Source organism: Capra hircus, chromosome 9, assembly GCF_001704415.2.
Source record: "Capra hircus breed San Clemente chromosome 9, ASM170441v1, whole genome shotgun sequence".
NCBI classification, from domain to species: Eukaryota; Metazoa; Chordata; class Mammalia; order Artiodactyla; family Bovidae; genus Capra; species Capra hircus.
In genome coordinates this window covers 58,526,430-58,549,184 of record NC_030816.1, presented here as the reverse complement: position 1 = coordinate 58,549,184, position 22,755 = coordinate 58,526,430, and the positions used below count along the sequence as shown (strand labels likewise).

The 22,755-nt window shown below is 38.3% G+C and overlaps 1 protein-coding gene across 8 annotated transcripts in view; it reads right to left on the bottom strand.

The window, feature by feature from the left end:
• The window catches only part of EYA4 (EYA transcriptional coactivator and phosphatase 4), a 323,104-nt gene extending 300,576 nt beyond the window's left edge, over positions 1-22,528 (bottom strand). For 5 of the 8 annotated variants that reach the window (XR_001296092.2, XM_013966526.2, XM_005684776.2 and 2 more), the window contains exon 1: positions 22,137-22,396. The gene's annotated coding sequence lies outside the window, so the exon portion shown is untranslated. Of the gene's footprint in view, positions 1-22,136 lie in introns of all 8 variants that reach the window. The other 3 variants (XM_005684775.2, XM_005684778.2, XM_005684774.3) reach the window with 3 other exon arrangements.

Below are 22,755 nucleotides of genomic sequence, written 5' to 3'. Positions count from 1 at the left end.
CTGGAGGAGGACATAGTAACCCACTTCAGTATGCTTGCCTGGAGAATCCCATGGACAGAGGAGCCTAGCAGGCTATAGTTCTTAGGGATACACAGAGCAGACACGACTGAAGCAACTGAGCACGCACACATGCATCTGGGTCCTTAGTGATATACAGATTCATTTGATAGCAGCCATCTTCCTGAAATTATAAATTACCATCACTTGATTTTTGACAGTAAGGGCCAGCCGAGATTATATTTTGTTTCTGTTTGCTAATTGTTGATGGTTGGCTAGTCAACTTAGAAAACACAGATGTAATTGAAACCAGCTAGTCTCACAGAAACATCTCGAAGAATTCTGCGCTTGGCAACTTCTATTACACCTACATGTTCTGTAACCCTCTTTCCTTCTCATGCACCCCTCGTTGTTCTTCCCATTCTACACTTTCACAGACTGTGGAGCTTTATGCTTTTACTGTAATAGTTCACTGAACTATGTAGCCTGACAGAAAAGAACTATTTGAGCCTTTCTGAATAAACTATCTGCTCTTCTCTCCTCTTGAGACCCTAGAAGTCTAAAAAATGTCTCTCTGGAGGAAACAGAAATGCAGTGACTCCTAGTAAAGACTTAGGGGCTTCCCAGGTGGCTCACTGCATAAACAATCCACTTGCAAAGCAGGAGAGGCAGGTTTGCTGCCTGGGTTGGAAAGATCCCCTGGAGGAGGGCATGGCAACCCACTCCAGTATTCTTGCCTGGAGAATCCCGTGGACAGAGGACCCTGTACAGTTCATGAAGCTGTAAAAGACTAAACAACAACATCAACAAAGTAAAGACTTTAGGAAGAAAACAAGTCTATATGTGAGTCGTTGCTTTCCTACTGGATAACTATGGCCTTGAGATCGTTCATAAATACCTTTGAATATCATCCTCTTCATCCATCACATAGGAACAATAATAATACCTATATTATATTTTGTTAGGATTAAATAAAATCACATATTTCAAAAATGTAAGCCATTTACTAATGACAGACTGGAAGAAAATGTCTGCTTTTTTATTCATTCTTCATATAATTAATTACAATATTTTGTTTTTTCTATACAGTACTTATGTGATTTCCATGAAAATAATTTTTAACTCTGTTCAACTAAGAATATTATACTAATCAGTTATTTTCAGGAACTGCATTAACTATCTATATATAGGCAGTTAGTAGCCCAAGTCACCAGTCTTGGACCAATTTTCTGAACTCACACTAGATTGTAAAAATGAACAATTTCTGACATTTTGATTTACCTATTTTGAGTTTGCTATTCTACAAACCAAAGAAGTTGTGGTTGGTTTCTTTAGCACTGAGACTGATGTTTACAGTAACAGAATTATAGATGAGTACATGAAAGAGAACACATTTTCAGAAAAGAAAGCATGAGCAAGGAATGGCATTCAATGTTAACACAATACTGAGAAGTTCTGAATTGGCAAAAGCAGGAGTAAAGTGCTAAATACTAGTGAATACATACACTTTTTTATTACTGCTTTGATACCTTTGAAACACAAAAAATGAATGGTAAATATGATATAATTGTAACAATACATCTACCTCCAATTTATGAAAAATAGGGACCAGTGACTGGAGTTAAGGGGCAGGCAACTTGAAGGCTGTTGTGATAATCTAAATAAGAAATCAGGAGAACCTGGACTGACAACGGCGACTGAAAGAAGCCTAGAGAAAAGATGTATATGTGGGATTACATGAAAGACAAATCTTTATAAGGCAAACGCAACTGATATGTAACCAGTAAGACAAACATAATTATCAGGTGTCACACCTGGATTCTGCAGAAACTGGAGATATGAAAAAGTTGGGCAGAAAATTTTTTCTGCTCTGTTTGCATATAACTGTTTTGCTGACCTTATGCTCATTTATAAAGATGGGCAGAAAACAACAGCAAGAGGTAACACAGGAAGGAAGAAGTCTGAGAAGTTCGTCTCTTTTACTGAAGGAAAGCTAGGACAACTCATCCTGTCATCTAACTCAACAAGGAAGTCTGTCAGGTGAAAGAGCCTTTGGGAAGAGAGTAAGAGAAAATAATTGAGATAAATCAAACCTCAGCCTCACACAAATGTAATTCTAAATAGTCACTGCATCGCTAGCATGGAAACCGCAATCCAAAATATTAAAATCAAGATTGAGCCAGAGATTTGAATTCCCTAGGCTCCAGGGAAGCAAATGAAAAACTGATCCACAGGGCATAAAGGATTCTGAAATAAAAATTCATCAAAAGTGATAAGCTACACCAGGAAACAAAACACCACAGAGAAAATAGATGCAACAACAGGAGATTTGGAACCCCAAAATTTGAGATTAATGATAATCAGAAAGATCTCATACATGTAGTAAGTATGCTTAAAATAATTAAAGAAGAAATAGAAACAAAATTGAAGGACCCACAAATCGCAAAAAATAAACACACAAATTTGGAAAAGAACCTTAAAAGTGTTTTTAAAAATATATCCATTGAAATTTCAAATGAGAAATGAATGAAATAAACAGCTGATTAGATTCAGCTAGGGAAACAATTTGTAAAGTAGAAGATAAAACTCGGGAAATACCCCACCCCCATAAAAGAAAGAAAGAAAAACAAAAACAATAGCAGCAACACAAACCTATCTTTTCCGCTACAGTTTTCTGTCTTAACCAACTTCAAAGAAATGGAGGTGTGACACCTGAAAATCATGTTTTTTATTTTGCGAGTAGGGGATCCAATATATAACAAAGTAAATATGAGATATAAAATATAGCAGTAAATTTGACTTCCCTAAATACAAGTTTCATGCTAGAACTGTGTCTGTAGAGAATAACAGTTAAGAATTTAATTAAATGTAATGCTCTTTACCTTCCTAAAATTTGGGACACGTAAAGAGAATTTTATTTACCCAGATTTTTTAATTGAGGCATCCAAGAAAGGTTTTTTCCCAAGAAAGTTTGAATATCTTCTTTTCTCCCAAATTTCCCTACAGCATCAGAGTATAAAAGCATCCACTGACTTTGTAACTGCATTAACAAAAGAATCACATTTACAAAATCTGCCATTTAGCATCTAGTAATCCAAAGAATTTCCTAAAGGTCAAAGCTGAAAGAATTCAGAAAATAATCTCAAATAAATTTTATGTTGCAGTTCAATTCCATGCTTTGCTTCCCTAAAGTATGACTTTAAAGGCAAACTTAGAGAGACAGAGACTATGAATGAAATTCATAGCATCTTACTTCTTTGTCTTGGGATCATAAGGGGTATAGAAGAAGTAAGTGGGGTTTATTAAAAGACTGATCATATGAGTTTGTAGACACAATACTTGAAGCTTCTTAGATTCAGTGAATAGAACCATCTACTTCTCCTCTTTCCATTCTTCTTTACCTATTAGTCTTAAAAATCTACTTTTCAGAACTTCTACTCTGGTCTGCTCACAGAGCAGAAATTGAATCCTGCTTTTATACGTGTGGCAGATACATAGATATTAGATATTAAGAAATACCTTAATATTCTTAAGATACTAGAGTAAGTATCTTATATACTAGATATTAAAAAGTGCAATTATTTATGTCACCCCTAAATATTTTTTCCTCAAGTTAAGTACCCCTAGTTAATATGACCACATCTTTAATAAGACAGTCCTTGTTTCCTAATAGGAATTAAGAGGGAATTCAGTCAGCCACAAAAGCATAACTGCCTAAGAAATGCATTAAATGGAAGGTGGATATGAAATAGGTCAGTGTACATCATTATTTTCAAACCATTCAGTTACAAGTTGACATTAAATTAATATCAATCAGTATGATGTGTGTGTGCTCAGTTGCTCAATTGTGTACAACTCTTTATGACCTTATGGACTGCAGACCACCAGGCTTCCCTGTCCACGGAATTTTCCAGGCAAGAATACTGGAGCAGTTGCCACTTCCTCCTCCAGAGATCTTCCCGACCCAGGGATCAAACCCATGTCTCTTACATCTCCTGCACTGGCAGGCAGACTCTTTACCACTAGTGCCACCTGGGAAGCCCCCAGGTCATCATGAATGTATATCAAATATCACATTCATACCCAGCCCCGCCCCCCCCAAAAAAGGGAAAGAAATCCAAATAGATGAAATGGAAATTAGTAACAATAAATTTTCAAAGCTATAAGAATGCTCCTTTGAGAAAGACCCGAGGGGTTTTGTTTGTTTGCTGGTTCATTTAACACTGAATTATTTCTTTAGAAAAATTTAAAAAGAAAAAAAAAAGACTAATCTTTAAACTGCAGGAAAGTTTCCTTTGTTTAGGTCTTGGCCATGCCTGGGTCTGTTCAGTCCCCAGGGCTCCAAGGGCTCTTGGGCCTCAGGACTACCTTGGTAAAGAACATGGGAAAAGCTGGTGAGCCATAAAGCTGGAGCCAAGTCTGAGTCCTAAGTCTCAGGACTGCAAGAAAAGGACAAGAAAACAAACCAACCAAAAATGTGTTGAGCAAACACTCTGGAGAAGAGGTGGAGGGTAGATGGCAGCCCTATATTCCTTGGATTCTCTGTTACAGTGTGCTGTGCTGGGGGAAGATGCAATACGCTGCTGATGTGAAGCTACCTGTGGTGTTAGCTGTTCCATCAAGAAGTGAGGTCTGACTCAGAGAAATACTATTTGCTTTTTAAATATGACTCTTAAAGCATGGAGAAAAAAAAATGAAGCAGGTGAAGCAAGTTTGGGAAAACACTGGTTAAACTAGTTAAGAAAAAGATCACAATGAAAAAGAATTTAAAATATGAAACTTGAAACTCAGGAAGATCAGAGAGGAGCAGAATAACCGGCCCCCTCTTGATTAAAGTAAATATAAAGATACTGTTGTTAGAGATGTGGACGCTGGTCCTTTCTGTACTTTTGAGAGGTGGTGTGGTTTCTCCTGGTTGTTACTCTGTTCCATATCTACCTGGGGCTTCAGCCAAGTTCTTGTTGAAACACTCAAACTCTATTAGGTCCTGAAGAAGCTAATTGAGTTGCTATGCAGTGTCTATTCTTCAGGCTCTTATAGACTCTGCTGTGGCCTGAATAAAGATAATTCAACTTAGCTTTTAATGTCTTAATCTTTTCTTTTTTTTTTCCATGTTCATGAAAAAGAAAAAAAGACAATGAGTTTTTTTTTAAGAAAATATCTACAATATATAAATTCAAATTATTTATAGTCCCTACATTAAGACTATATCTTGCAAAACAGCTTCCTGTATAATGTATGAATGAATGAGCAAATAAGTAAATAGTGAAACACTCTTAAGGCACATGTCAAGAAATAAATAAGTTTAATTTCATGAAGTTTCAGACTGAATCAGGCAAACAGAATCATAGATTTCCATGTCTGCCATGACTCAGTGTATAGCTTTGGGAAAACCTTGTAATTTCTCCATACTTCAGTTTCTCACCCTATAAAAGGAGTATATGGCTTGAAATTTAATTCCCTCACAGCAGTGTGAGTTTTCATTCAACATTTATAAAAGACTTTTTAACTTCCCTGATTAATAGGCAAAATACTGTGGTAGCTGTATAATCCACTTTCCAAAATGTATAAAGGTAACTGGTCAAATCTGATGTAAAATAATACTTGAGTTGAGAAATAAATATCAGTCATATTTATAACTTTGCCATTCCATTTTCTAAGTAATAAAAATTACTTCTAACAGAAAAGGTATCAAATTAATATTCAAGGCAGTTGAAGTGTTATCATCACAGGCTTACCTACATTTGGGAGAAGGGGAGTTGTTTTGTTTTTCCAGACTGTCCCGCGTGTTTATATGGTAAAGTCAGGAATGTTGGGCACGGTTTTGAAGGCCTCTAGCGTATTCGTTGGTTTCTGGCATTCTAATGCACTCTACTCTTATAACCATAAAAGTACTCTTGAGTGCTTCTGGAAATATATAACAAATCCTTAATCAATTTAAGAGTGTTTTAACTGCATACATGAAATTTCTTGGGAGGAAAATGTTAGCTATTCTACACACATATAGTACTTAAGTTAGCAAGAGAGTTCTTTCTCAAAGGCACAGAGCAGTTTCCCCATAGTAATATAATTTTCAGTTTTATGTGCCTAAGTCCTATTGAATCCCTTAAAATAACAGGAAATTCTGCAGGAAAAAAAACCTCACAAAAATTGATAGCAATATTTATCCAACACTGGGAGGAATCAGTTAACTATTATTCTGAGTTGGATTACTCTCTTAAGGTACTAGATACCATTAAAGGTTAGCCAGACTCTTAATTAACCAGAAATTATAAGACTGAATATTCTGGATATAGAACTTTCTACACATAAGACTTTCACAGGAAAAGCAACTGACTAACAAACTTCACTTTAAACTTCAGGTGTCATAATAATATAGCTAGGACTTGAATAGCAATTTTCTGAATTTTGATGCTTTCAACTTTAATTTTCATATTAGATTGTGACATTTCACAGATTTACAAATCAAAATATCGATAAGATACAGCTGATAGTTTGACACATGGTAATATTTAATAATACATTCAATATGGAGTGATTTCATTTATCATAATACAATGTCTAAGCCTTTCATCTACATGTTTAAATGCTCTAGTCATATATGTAAGGTGCTTACAACTGTGCCTGGCACATAGCTGGCTCTTAACAGAATGAAAATATACCATGCCTCATAAGTTCTCAACAATAACAGAGCTTCTCTGAACAATTCTTATAAATATTTTATGGTGCTAAGTAAAAACATGTCATGAATATTATACACAGAGAGTTTTTTCCTCCTACCAAGTGGTTTAAGAACTATGAATACATATATTAATAATCATTCATGTAAGGAATGGAAAAGGAAATGGCAACCCATACCGGTATTCCTGTCTGGAGAATCCCATGGACAGAGGAGCCTGGCAGGCTACAGTCTATGGGGTTGCAAGATCGGACACAACTGAGCAACTAAGCATGCGTGTGCACGTAAGGAGTAGTGACCCTTAAGCAAGATATTAACTACATATAACATAGATTTGTTACATATGTGGTTAATAGAATATTGCTCTTATCAGTGAATTCTTCCATTTAGTGTGTGAGTCTCAAGGAATTTACTGCTATAAGCCATCTTATTAACCAAAGCACAAATACAACATTCAACTTAGCATATAATATTGCCTTTGTCTTTATGAGAAAGATGTCCTCATAAGGATATATGGTTTTATGACCCTCTTTATATTCTGGCACCATTTATGCAAAGCGCACATGCTCTTTCATCTATTAATCCTACATCTGAAGTTTTATCTATGGGAATTTGGGGCAGATATACAAAACGATACATAAGCTCCATGACTGCAACACTTCATAATAGTAAAAATCTTCAAGCAACCTAAAAATATATCAAGAAGAGATTAGTTAAAGTAGAAAACATATTCATACATTAAACAGAAGTAGCCCAAACCACATGCACTAATATCAAAAACTATTCAAAATACAGCAAATCAAAGGCAAGTTTTAAGACAACCAATAATCTATTTTGGCTTAAAAATGTAAAATAAAAATAAAGCACAACCCCATATACTGCTTACATTTCCAAGTGTATAGAAAAAAATGCCCAAAAGGAAGTATACCAATGTACAACCACTTGTCCTCATTTGTGGGGTGTGGAAGAGATACATAAAGTGAGGGACACCCAATTTTTGTGTTAAATATATCTGTTATTTTTTTAGGTTATTGAAGTACAGTTGATTTGCAATACTGTGTTAGTTTCAGGTACAGAGCAAAGTGATTTGGAGATATATAAATTTATGCATATATAGATATACTTTTCAGATGCTTTTCTTTCATAGTTTATTATAAGATATTAATATAGTTTCCTGTGCTACACTGTAAATCCTTTTTGTTCATCTAGCTTATATAAATATACCTGTATTTTAAAATTTTTTAGTAAAGTATAACATTCACACAGTAAAATATGCAAATCAAAAGTAGACAACCAATTAAGTATTTATTACCTCAACACCCACACCTCACCATCAATGAGATCAAGATAAAGGGCTTTATCAGCATTTCAGAAGTCTCTCTCCTCGCCTATTCCAGTCAGACCCCTCACAGGACCTCCTATTGTATCTGTTTTAACATCAATATACATGATAACTTTTATTTTTTTTTTTAAAGATTGATTAAAAAATCTTGCTTCAGCAGGGTTAACAGCCCTTTTTTTAATATTAAATATACTCAGCAATTTATTTTAAGAAATTAATTCAATATATATGTGTGTGTTATATGCATGTATATGTATGTGTATATATATATATATATATATATACAAGCATTTTCAGTGTCTTTCTGGTATAAACTCAGTTATTCCTTACAACATTCCATGAGGCAAGTACTATTATTACTCCCTGTTGACACATGCTACAACTCTGGCTAAAGCAGGACAGTAAATAACTTCTCCAAGGGTACACTGCTGATGAATGGCAGGAAGGCCCGGAAGGATACATACAAAGGCAGTCTGATTCCAGTATTTGCAACTCCTTGTTGAACTCAAAGAAAGGAAAAGGCAGCAAGTTGTAGAGTTGGGAGCACTACGGTTTCTCCAGCACAGGATTCTCTTTTTAGCTTCCTTTTGAATAAATCACTTAACATCTCTAATTCAGGATTCATCTGCAAAATGGAGAGTTAGGCTAAATTCCTCTCCTGATCCTATTCTCTGATAAATTATGTGACCTACAAAAATACCAAGCAAATAGGCTTCATCACAGTGTAGCACAATCACATACTCGGTTCAGAAATGACTCATACGAGGAAATAAAACCACAATTTCTGAAACTATTGGAAACAATCATTTTAATTTAATGTTATTTTTGGACCCAGAAGGCTTTCTTTCTTCCCCTAAATAAGCAAACTGGTGGTTTTGAAGGGTCTTGCTCATCTTTTTGTGGAAAATGCCTGAAAACAAACCACTAGAAACTAAACAGAAATTTTTCTTCCTAAATTATGCCTGAAAAAAGACTGAATTTCTCTCACCAAATGGCCACATATACTTTTAACAGATACCTCTAGGATTTTTGGTCGCCATATTTTGAAACATTGACATAAACACAAGACGTACTTCCTCTCGGATAAAATCCATAATTCTGAGGGCTAAAAACTCTTCAAAATAACATGAAATGTATCTCCACAGAAATCAACCCAGGACGCCAAAGTGTTTCTAAAGAAAACTGGAAGTAAGAAAACTATAAACCTCCACTAGAATCTGCCGTTTTAATTTCAGTTTGTTCAAAATACCAGTTCATGTGGCCATATCTTTTCCTCTGCTAGGAAGCCCTGGCTATCAGTAACACTTTGGTACAAGTAAAGCTTTCAATAAGTTAGAATAAAATATAACCAATGAACTAGCTTCCATGATCACACACAAAAAAAGAATTAGCTTCCAAACTATAAACAGGATCCATTCTTTGTAGTCTGTTTGGCTTTGGATGTACATCCTTTGAAGACATGCAGGCAACAGGGTAACTAGTGAATTTCCATCAGTATCCCAGGCATTGGGGCTACAGAACGAGAAAGATAAAGTTTTGCCCCTGGGTGCATTCAGAATCTCTCTAAAAGACAGACTCACATAAAAGTAGTCCCAGCACAGTGTGCCCTTATACTAATAGCCCACATAAGGTGCTATGGTATTACAGAGAGAAAAGAATTCCTTCTGCCTGAGCTTTGGGAAGGCTTCCCAGAGGAGGTGCCATTTGAGCTAAGCCTTGAAAGATGAGTAGAATTTTTTTGTCCAGGTACGCAGCAAAACATAAGAGGCAAGTAGGTTAAGGGAGCTGGGGCAGTGGAGGACAGTGGTGGCCAGAATATACCTGAGAGAGAAAAGGAAATGCCTAATTGTACTTTATGCCATAGAGCATTCATAAAATAGGTAAGTCTCACATTTGTATCCACTGTACAAAGAAATCAACCTGAGAAAGCAAATATGTGACTTGAATTCTCTGAGGGGTTCCCTGATTTATGAACCCAAGGAGTGTTCATTTGGAAAAACAGAACTTCTGGTTTACTGGCTATTCTCCAATGACTCAAGGGCTACCAGGCTTCCTGTTCAATGTCAGGAATAAAGTGCCTGGATAGACTTGAGGTTTGCTATGCCTTCTTTGGACTTCCTGTCAATGCGTGGAGCAGAACTCTCCTCTACTGTCTGAGAACTTATGATTTAAGCCCTTGGTTTACAACTCCCACCTAACTCCCCTGGAAGGGTCCCCGTCTGTCATTGGGTTGCCCAGCACCCACTTCATCTCTCTGCTAACAAGTAGCTGTGAGGAGTCCTTCTCTTTTTAGAAAACAGAAATACATTTTGATCACATATAGTATGCTATATTTGCAGCCACTTTTCCTTTTCAAGAGTACATTTCTAAAATTAAAGCATAAATCAAAGCAGAGGTAACAGAGAAAGACAGACAGACAGACAGAGAAACAAAGGGAGTTTGTTTTCAAGTATCTCTGCCCTGTCTGCTTGAGCATCAATTAGTAAATGATGTGAAATCCCTAGGTCTGTCTGACCGCTTCCAGGTAACATGATTACCTGTCTAATACAATTAAAGTAAAACCACTTGATAATACATACACGTGGAATTTCAAGTATCTTGCAATTACTAGTGAGATTTAAATTTTCTCTACTGTTTAGACCTCACATAAACATTAGTCTAATCATATATTTATAGTATTAACTGTTTCATACTCGAAAATAATTTTTACATGCAACACAAAACTTATGTAATCAAAGTTATCCTCTTTCACTTCATGTTAATAGATATATATTCCCAGTTTATTCTTCTAAGTAATTTTTGAAGTGCCTTTCATATACATCTGAACTAGGTAAGTGTCAGATGGAGTACTCTGACTATAGTCACATTCACTTGTAGTCAACTGCATATCAATTCAGAGACAAAATGCACATGCCAAGATTAAACCTATAGAATTAGAACATAAGGTCTGGATTTGGTAAATCAGCAAAGCATCTTACGTGCAAGATGCTCATTTTTACTTTCTGCAGACTGTAACAATATTATTAAACTCAAGACCCTGAAACTGTGGTACAAATTGAAAGCTAACACGTATTTCGTTTGAAACTTTCTCGTTACAAACAAATGACTTAACTGATAAAGTATTTTAATTTTAGGCAGCTGTGATTATAGATAATACTTTACTTTTTCTGACACTACAAACTAAAAATAAAAGTTTATTTTACTGAATATTTATCTATGGGAAAAGATAAGCAATTGTCATTATCAAAAATGAATCAAAAGTATCTACTAATGATTGACAGCAAAAGTAATGTTTTAAAAATAGTCATATAGGTGATTCAAATAAATATCTATTTCTGACATAATTTCCTAAGTATTCTGCTCCTCCAACTCATACACAGTTTTCAGAAAAAAAAAAAAAATATGCTGACAACAGCCAATCTGTGTAAAAGGCATGCATGCTCTGGTGCATCCAACTCTTTACAACCCCATGGACTGCAGCCCATCAGGCTCCTCTGTCCATGGAACTTTCCGGGCAATACTGGAGTAGGTTGCTATTCCATACTGCATGGGATCTTCCCGACCCAGAATGGAACCCAAGTCTCTAGTGTCTCCTGCATTGGCAGGGGGATTCTTTACCACTGCACCACCTGGAAATCTCCCATTTATATAAAGCCATCTGTAAATCCCCTCTAGGTAAGGCTTATCTATCAATACAGGCCAATAAGAATTGATTGAATTTGTGTTTAAACTTAGGAGGAATGTATAAAGATTCTCCACACTTAACTAAAAATAATAACAGTCCTCTCATGCAGATGCCTGGAAATTTTTTGACTTTAACAAGTGATCTTAAAACCGACTTTGACTATGATTTCTCAGCTGAGGGCAATTTCACTTCCAGAGGACATGTGACAAAAGTCTGGAGACACTGTTAATAATCGGGGAAAGCTGCTACTGGCATCTCGTGGGTAGAGACCAAGGATGTCACACAACACCCTACACTGTGCGCCCTAAAATGCACACACAGGTCAGTCATACACACACCTCCAACAATGAATTATCCAATTCAAAATGTCAATAATCAGACTTTGAGAAACGCTGGTCTAAATACACTGAGAGATTCAGACACAACATCAATAGTAACACCATATTTTTAAACAGATGTGCCTGGCAGCAATTCCAGGTAAGCAGTTAAAACAAACAGAAGCCTGACAATTAACATTTAACCTTCCCTCCTCCTTCAGCCCCTCTTCACCATATATTCATTATATCTGAATCCAAGGATCAAGTCGAAAAATGAAAATGCTAATGACTTCCCTGGTGGCTCAGATGGTAAAGAATCTGCCTGCATGCAGGAAACCTGGGTTCAATCCCTGGACTGAGAGGCTCCCCTGGAAAAGGAAATGGCAATCCACTCCAGTATTCTTGCCTGGAGAATTCCATGGATAGAGGAGCCTGACAGGCCACAGTCCATGGAATCACAGAGTCAGACAGGACTGAGGGACTAACTTTCACACTTTCACTTTCAATGACCTCCTGCTGACTGCAAAGACAGAGTCATAGCAAGCTTTGGTGTTATCTTTTTTAAAAGTTTACACTGAGTTCTTCAAGTGTGTGCATCTATGCTCAGTCATGTCTGACTCTTTGAGACCATGAACTGTAGCCCGCCACACTCCTCTGTCCATGGAATTCTCCAGGCAAGAATACTGGAGTGGGTTGCCATTTCCTTCTCCAAGGGATCTTCCCCACCCAGGGGTCGAATCTGCAACTCTTGTGTCTCCTGCATTGGCAGGCGGATTCTGTACCATTGCATCACCTGGGAGAATTATACAAATTCTTATAATTGGTGCATTTAGGCTGGAAAAAAAAGCAACTGGTGAAAAGATCATTATAGAATGTTCTTAAAATGGCTTAGAGTAGCTGAGAAACCACAAAGATGAAAGCCTTTAAAAATTCAAATATATATGTATACATATAGCTGATTCACTTTGCTGTATAATAGAAACTAACACAACATTGTAAAGCAACTAGACTCCAATAAAAATTATTTTTAAGTAAATAAATAAAATCTAGATGACTGTATGGGAAAGTATTTGTTAAAAGAAACACCATGCAATGTTAATGGCCAAAACTGAGTTTTCTAATGTCTTCTCTTATAACTCCAAACCCAGCCTCAGATTTACCAAGATCACCCAGGGTATTAAATGTGTACTTGGACCACTTAGGGACTCAATTTTTAATCCCCAGTCTATGATTCCAAAAATGACCTTCAGCTCTAAATATCTCTGGAATATTTAGCATACTTCAATGGAGGGAAGACAACCACATTCATAATAGCTAGGATTCATAGCATCAGCTCAGTTCAGTTCAGTGGCTTAGTCGTGTCCAACTCTTTGCGAGCGACCCCATGAATGGCAGCACGCCAGGCCTCCCTGTCCATCACCAACTCCTGGAGTTTACTCAAACTCATGTCCATTGAGTTGGTGATGTCATCCAACCATCTCATCCTCTGTCATCCCCTTCTCCTCCTGCCTTCAGTCTTTCCCAGCATCAGTCATACACTATTCTAAATGCTTCACAGATATTTATGTGTTGAATTCTCATATGATCTCCAAGAAGTACATTCCACTACACATGAGAAAACTGAAGCAAAACCCGTTTTAAGTAACATGATCATCATTACAGTCATTAGTGTCAAAGCTGGGTTTCAAACCCACGGAGTCCAGGTCCATATTCTTTGTACTTAACCACTATGCCATAACAGAAGTTTCCTCAGATGTCAAGTGCTAAGAAATACTCACATCTCCAGAGATTTTCAGGATCCTCCTTTTATCTACTAGATCACTGACTTGCCAATGGTCATGTGTGATATAAATACGTCTCTGCATCATACATACAAGCTGGGCCTGAATTTAGAGATGCAGTTCTACTAGATCAATACCCTGCGTCCCTGAGGTCATTGCTAAGGCTGTCCTGCCTTGCAATGGGAACTATCCCCAGTGCTACCACCACTGCCTTCATCCCCATTTCTTTTAGCCCATTGATTCAGTAGGAATTTAGTGCCCCCTACCTACTGGAAATATAGAATGGCAAATACTGTTAAGAGCATCAGCAAATTCTCCGTCAAAAGAAGAATTTAAACTCATGCAATCTATTACATTTAAATGTGGCAATTGCTATGCTAAAAGGTGGAAACTAGGCTCTTTGGGAATAAAGAGACTAGAAATATCCAGATCAGTCTCTGGTGGTCAGAGGGGGTAACATTTTTCATCTTGAGTCTTGCAAAAGCAGTAGAAAAGAAAGTTTCAGGGAGCGGGGAAAGATGTCTTCCAGATAGAAAGAATCACATGCACAAAGAAATGGAGCAGAAATGAGCAGAGTGTATTTGGGGGTTGCACTTTTCCATCCAGCTGGAGAAGAGATTTCTTGTGAGTGGCTGGTGAGAGGTAAAAAGGGAAACTTGAGCAAAGTTCTCAGCTTGAAGGGTCTTACAGATCCTTCTAAAGGATTTCAGAATATGCCCTGTAGGCAACAGGGAATTTATTTTGTTTAGAATTTTAAGTCAAGAAGGGATCTGATAAAAACTGTGAACAGATGTGGTTGATCATCCTTGGGACAGCAGGAAAGTCTTAGAGATAGATCCAGCACAGACCAGAGTGGTCCCCGAACAGAGAAGGTCAGGATATCACAACTATACTCATGACAACAGACAATATGACCAAGTGTGTGTGGCACAAGTGTCCCCCTATAGCTAGTATGTTCATCTGAGGATTAAACCTATAACCTTGTTACCACGATTAACTCACTTACCAAGCTAACTATTCCTATGAATGGTATATGCCAAGAAAAAGTAGAACTTATTATTAGTATAATCATAGACTAATAGTCCCAAAGCCTTCAAAATCATTGAGAGTAGGAAAAAAGTCTATTTGTTGCATTATAATTTGGGCATCTCATCAGCAACATTGATAATGAAAAAAGCATTTAATAAGTATTTACCATGTGTCCAGAACTTTGCTAGTATTTTTATGAATGGAGCCTTTAAAAACTAAAGTCTGTTGACTGAGATGACAAAACAGACCTAAATGAAAAGTCTACTTGGGTCGACTATGAAAAACAAAAAGAGTAGCATCATCTAAATACCTAAAGTTCACAGACAAAGTTTCAGTAATATTGAGGTTCTTGACCAACTGGCTGAGGTCTGCATTCTAAAGTTACCTACTAGAAGTACAAGTTGAGATTACTGAAAACCTGCAAAAGGAAATTGGAACGTGACTTGCCCACCTTGTGATTCAATTTGGCTAGAATTACTTGAGTCAAAATCATATGTGAATACACATTTGCATTAAAATATAAAATTTGAAGTGAAGAGAATTAGCTAATTCAGAGACCTGTGGACTTTCCAAGTCATCATCACTTTCAACATACTGCATGCATTAAGTTAGAAATATTCCATCTCTTAGTCAGAACATTCAGGTCCTTTCAAATCCTCTAACTTGAGGGAGTTCAGTCAGAAGTGAAATGTAATGAATAGATCCCTCCACTGGGTATATGCAGAGGCCTGTGAACTGTGTATATTACCGTGCAGAGAATAAGCCCTCTTGCTATGTGGTGGACCTACTTGATTAAGGATCGAATTTCAAATTTAATGCTATTGCTTTTGTGAGCAGAATTAAACTTAATGGTATATGAACGTAAATTTTTATGATTTAATTGTAGCCTTTCACAAGAAATGTCCCTTTCATTTTAAAAAGGAAGGAGGAAAGAACAACAGAAACGGTAGCAATAATTTATGTGAAAACCTAAGGTCAAGTCAATTTATGCCACTGCTGATGAGTCTCTGTCAAGTCTTTAAAGGAAGAAAAAAAAAAAAAGAAGATGCTCTAATCAAACAAACCTTTCCAAGAACAAATTCTATGTGACTTATTCAGACTCGTAATTCCATGTGGGAAACATTTTGACTACTTTTTATTTTCTCATTTCTAACCTGAAAGTTGCAGATAGGTTAACTAAGAATACCCAAGTGACACTAGGGTAAACCGACGCACCTTTTGACGCTGTGTTACACTGGGAGATATTTTGCCTTATTTGAGAGTTGCTTGTTGTTCTGTTTTGGTTTTTTAGTGAATGACATACTCACAGACTGCAGGAGGTACCCTGAACTGACTTTTCGTCAGAAGGTTTGTTTTTTTGCAAACTGCACGATCCTTACAGAGGCGTGGGGAGGCACCAATGGTCGGAAACAGGATTAGTGAGTGATTCGCAGGCCACGCACGTCCTGCTTCACGAAGGCAGTGGACTTTTCTCTAGTGGGCTTAGTGTTAGCTTTCACTTGAAAGAAGAGTTCTGTGGCTAAATATGTAAATCAAAAGAATCAAGGAACCGCTGCTTCCTTGAAAAGTACATTAAAGTTATAAAACAGATTATTAACAGCAGAACAAGGATGTTCACCTAAGGAAAACCTTAAAAATGCAAAGTCTGATATCTATGTAAGTTGAAAGTATTTCTGAAATATAAGTGAGCCCTGTTATCATTTCGGCTTGCCTTTAGAAATCCATTACGCAGTCCTCATTAGCTGGTTCGACAGAAACATCTACATCTGAGATTCATAATGAGCATTCAAGCTTAAAGCAAAAAGAGAAAAACTATAAAACTGATAACATCTAACTAAAGGATAAGGCTCGAAAAGCAAAAGACAAGACTACATGTAAGTCAAATATTGAAGAGATCTAGACAGAAGTTTTCAGTGTTTAGGGAGGCTTCTAGAATACCAGTTTCTCCCAATTGTAGTCCTTTGCCATCAACCTTCATGATTTTGGGTATTTTAACTTAGCACTTGTTCACTGTCACTTAATATGTTTCTTTAAATAGGTGCTTTAATTTTTTTTTTTTTTTGCTTCAATCCTTTTCTGGTTTTGCCTTAAACAACATTATCTAGGAAAATATAGGTTTAATTTGAAATCTAACATATATTCCTAGTAATCTTAGAAATAAATATATAACTAATAATATAAAAATAAAATGTGTGGGCACCCCCTAAAATGAACTCAGGTTTGACTGGTGGGAGCAAACGGTCTAGGGCAACATTTAAGGATAGAGAATCAGGGTTCAGGCTGCAGAGCTAAAATCCTGGCTCCACTCTACTGCATAACTGAGTCTCAGTTTTCTCATCTGTAAAATGGGAATAACAAAAATGGCACAGTTGAAACACATAAATACCTTAAATTTTTTGCAAAAAAAGTAAATAAATAGTAAATGTCTGCTACGATGTGATGGCTATGATAATGACTGATGGTGAAAATCATAATTACTCACACTGGCAGAACGGTTACAACTATACAAAAACTAAAGTGACATTTTTTTTTAAATACCTTAAGATCTCCATTTACTTAAGAACATATACTTCATATATGAAATTTCAAGATGGCTATTCTGCATTGCTTTAATGCAAGTTCACTTTGAACCTAATCAAATGTGATCACAGCAATCAGATTTTGCCTAAAAATTTCAATCTAAAAATAAAATTTACCTGTGGAAAAAAAATTTAAAAACCTTAACATGATAATATATAATATAAGCCCTTCTTTCCCAGAAGTAAATTAAAATAAATTTACTTACTACACATACATAAAAGCTTTAAAAATATCAGTTGCTGTATTAAAATGTTTTACATGGAGAAAAAAATTAGAATTCCTGACATTATAACATGATGTTACTCTTCATCAGCCATGCACTGAAATCTCAGGGTGAGAAAAGGGCCAGACCAATGCTGAAAGGTTTCAAATATCAAACTATACTATTATGTCAGTGCCCTAAGATCAATTAGCACCTTTCAATGACAGAAAAGGTTACAGTGAGACTTAGAGGTACACACTCTGCAACTGTTTTAAACCACCTTATAAATGTGGTTTTGATAACTTAAAATGCTTTCTATTTTTAAATTCATCTGTTTCATCTCTTTTTCTGGAAGAAGGAAGGAGTTAGGGGAGTAAGCGTAGTGATATTTATTTTCAGTACCACCCTCCTAGTAGAAACCTGGATGGGACATGGTAAGAATCACAAACTTCAAGAGAAAAACAGTATATTACCAAAGCCTATCCTAATGTGCAGAGCCACAAGCAATATTAAGTGACAGTAATGTTTACAAAGTCTGCAAACCTCTTAAAAGCAATCAGAGTTGCTTATACTACTTGGGAATATGTGATTCTTGTTTATTTTCTTCCACTCAAGTTCAAACTAAGTGAAGCCAAGTTCACTCTGCATACAACTTAATCTTCGGCGTCCCCTACGACAAAACTCATCTGACTGCAAAATGCAGTCTCACACATACTGCAATTAAATACACGGCTGCATCTCTCACCCATCTCTAGAATGAGTGCCTGAAAGAACATGTCATTTCTTAGTTCACCGGGAAAAATTCCTGAGAGGAGCAGGTACACTGAAAGTCATCCTACTCTTCCTGGTGTGGATTGCATTCACCCAGTAACTGCTGTAATAAAACCCCCCAGCGGTATTTCTGAATACAATTATTTAAGATACTCTACAAGGAGACACTTTATAAGAGTTTAGAATATGTAAGACTAATATCCACTTGAAAAAGAAACTGTCATGATTATATTATATACTGAAAAAAATAACAAAGTATTTGATACGTTTTGTTCTGCTCTTCAATGAGAGGATTCAGAACATCTACTTCTGATAACACACTCATCTATTTGTTTCTTAGATGAGTGATCTAAAATATTTACAACCAGACAGTACCTAATTTTAGGTTTTAAGTGCTTTAACAGCTCCATGAAATATGACCAGCAGCTGCAATACAGAACTATGGTGAATAAACTTCTTATAAAGGGGGGCCTGCTTATACTGAATGTTCAGTGTTCCTCCATTTACCTAAAAGAGGGAAAAAAGATAATGAAAAATAAAATAAATACTTGCACTATTAAATTACTTAACACTTCACTAAGCCTTGAAAAGGATTATTTCCCCTCTTCTTGAATTCTGGATAAAAAGTGTGAGCTTCCACCTGGTGAAGTAAGTGAATTTGCGAGTTAGAATGTGAATTTTCCAACATCCTAACTTTTCATAATAACAGTCATGGGTTTTCTACCATTCTACTTTTCTAAAACTTCAGGCTAATTTCATTTCAGTGCATAAAATTTTTTAAAATGAAATACCAAGCCACATAAATGTATTTTTAGACATGGCATCAGTCATTTAGAGCTTGCAACAGAGATTGAAAACATGAAATTGGACACCTTATTTCCCGTGGCTATGTAAAATTTATTTACACCCCAAATCATAATATAAATAAAAAGGAAACTTTCAGAAATGGAGGTCTTATTCTTCTTTTTGTTTAACTCAAAGAGGTTTTTGAAAGAAAAAACAAATTACAGCAAAATGATGAACTACTGATCCTCCAGTCTGCCCTCAAAAAAGAAACTTCAACGAAAGACAATATTTTTCAACTGGCTTCTACAAATCCTCCAGAACGCAGAATCTATATTTCTTAATAGGAATAATGATTGCTTTTATACAAAATTCTTTTTGTATGAATCTCAAGGTTTTTTTTTAAGCTTGAACATAATACTTAGATATTCTCTAAATATGTGCATATATAAATTTTTTATTGTGTAAAAGAGAAATTAAGTCTTTAATATCCTGTAAAATACTTATTCATAAAAAAGAATAATCAAGTAAATCTTTTAATTTCAGTTATAATTGTGAAACAATTGCTAATTATGGTGATCTTAGGTTGACATGTACTATTTTCAGATAACTGGCAAAGGAAAACTATCTCTTGAAAACCTATTGATTTTTGACCTTTACCTATTATGAAAGGCAGGGATAGATCCCTAATAATCAGGGGGTGGGGGGAAAGGAACAGTTTTCAGATAATCTAATTATATTACTTTCAAAGCTGTAACTGTCAAAGGTTTTAACCTTCTCCTACAGCCATTTCTGGTGGGGAAAAAAAAGTGATTTGACTCTGAATGGCTTGCAACTTTTAATGAGGCGGAACAAACTATTTTTATGGTTTATAATAACAATAAAAAATGAATGTAGTTATACTGCGTTTGGTATCGTTACCATAAAAATCAGATTCCAGCAGCCTAGCTCCACACAGAGTAGTTTCCTGTTCTTACTATTGCTATCTATTTCTTGGGATAAGGTTATACCACACCCTGCTGTGTATCAAACATTTTGTTTTAGGATTCTCTCACTTCCCAACCCTCTTCCTAGTTTTTCGTTCCTCAGCTATAAATTGGCTAGAAATAATTTTTTAAAAATAAAGAGGTGGGGGGAGACAAGCCTAATTCTACCCGGGTAGAGTTATCAAGTATAATCCTTGTACTGAGGCGGTTTTGAAATAAAACCAAAAATGCAACAGACAAAATACCATCCTCAACTTTCAAGTCTAACAGTCACCGACGTATAAATCAAACTTCAGGAGCTGTGGAAGAGGAACCCATGGTCCTTAAATGCTCCTAAGGCTCCAGTCTAAGTCCAGACGGAGCGCGTAGTGAAGCTGACAGACGCCCGAGAGTGCAAAAAGTAGCCGCAGAGAAGAGGAACAAAATTGCCCTATTCGAGAAGACGTGTTTCTGCTCCATCAATTACGTTGATCCCAGGGTGCCAAGCCAAAAGGGGTAAGGGAGAAAGAAAACTGTTAAGTATGAGCTCTTAATGTGAAACCTAACCTGTTGGTTCTCTTAGGTATCAGATTTTGGAAGTGTCTGTAATGACAGCCAGGAAAGCAAATTAATGGCCAACGGCCCACTGGGTTTGAACACGAGCCTCCTGTTACCTCCTCACAGATCAAGTACACAACACACACGCACACGGAGGTGCTCCACGTGGAACTGCTCTGAAACCAAAACACACGCCCCGTCGCTATTCTCCACCTTGGCAGAAAGGGCCGAGGGACCTGCACCTTCCTCCACTGCCCTCGGATGAGGATTCATGAATGACTGCCCGCTGGACAGTGCAGAGGACAGACGCCGGCGGCGAGGAGAGAGAAACGCGCTCCAAACGACATCCTCCCACACATTCACTCACGCCTAACACAAACCCCGTTAGCTTTCAAGGGCAGGAGAAAGAGAGATGGTGGAGAGGGAAGACGCTGCCACCCCAACTAGGAAAGGGATCACAAAAATTAAATCGTGCTCTCTGGTTTCGCCACCGCTCAGCCGTGGCACTAGGACGGCAAATTCCCTAATTGCTCCAAGCTGTTCCGAATACTGTTTACAAAAGAAAGAGACATCTTGCAAGTGCTACTAAGGAAAGTTCTGGCTGCTGTGCGGCGCAAAATAAAACAAGCACACACACGATCTATTTCCAAATCTCGCTTAACGACGCTAAAGCATCGAGCCCTTTCAAGCCCCACAGCCAGCCCAGACACTGCAGGTTTCGTAAGGAGAAAACCTGCTACCCCCGACCCGGGTCAGTTCTTTCCGTTTGGAGAAGTTAGGATTCCTCACGGCATCCGCGTCCCGGGCCAATGAACGCTTGTCCTCTGAAAAGGCGCCTCTCGTTTCACAGACGCTGGGAAACGGCAAGGACATTCGGCCCACGCCACATAAAAACTATGAAAGGGGGACGGCCGCAGCCCAACAGCCCGGTTGGTGCCTTGAGTTTAGAACACAAGCATTACACGTACACACGCACCCAGCACCGCGAAAACCCCAGGCGCCTGGGGTCCTCTATGGGACCTGGGTCAGCATCCTTGCATCTGGCACATCTAGGGGCTACTAGGCAAAGTAACAAATGTCACAAGAAGGAAGCAGGAGAGACCCAGGGGCGCGCACCGCTGAGAGGCGGGAATAGAGTGCAGGTATGGAGCTGCGCGCCCTGTTCCGCGAGGGCTCCGCGAGGCACAAAAAGGCTCTGCAGGGACCCTCGGGGCTCCAAGGCGTCCTCCATGGCAGAACACACCAAGTCACTCCGAGCAGCCCGGGCCCTTTGGCTGGGGGTACTCAGCAAAGGAGCGACCGCGGGGACCCCGGCGCCCACACACCTTCCGGCAGAGCGCTCATCGCTTCTCGCTCCCGGCGCAGCCGCGCGCACTATCCCGGGAGAGTTTGCGGGATCCCTGAAACGCGGACCCCGGGACAGAGGGTCGGAAGAAGAGGCACTCACCTCCTGCCGCCAGGACCGTCTCAGGATCCCAAAGTCCAAGTGACTCCCCCAGCAACAGATCTGTGCGTCCGTATTTATGTATTTATTCTCTTTCCTTCCAGTGTTGAAGTTTCGCCTTCAAGCTGTGCCTCTGGTGAAAAGAGGACATCCCCTTCGGCCACCACCCCCCCCACCTCCAACAAATAGCGTACACCAGTGGGGGAGAGACGGGGCGGGGGGAGAAGCGGCTACGAGGGGGAGGAGGAAAGGAGAGGAGCCAAAACTCCCGATGGCAACAGGAAAAAAAAAAGGAGAAGAAAAGAAAAAGAGAGCGCGCGCCCAGCCACCGCGGTCCACACGGCCAGGCTTTTCTGCAGGCTCTCTCCCGCTCCGAAGCTGGAGCGACAGCTTCACGCGGCCAGGCTCGAAGTTTTGCGCGGAAGCCGGGAGCGGCGGAGCGTGCGCCGCACGGCGGGCAGCCTCGCACTTGCGCGCGGGGTGGGGGTGGGGGACGCCGGCGCCCGCGGCCCCTGGAGGCCGCCGGGGGCACCCCCCAACCCCGGGGTCAGGCTGTGGCGGGGCGGCGGCACCAGGGAAAGCGACTCCTTTTTATTCGACCTCGGGCGATGGCCTGTTGTCA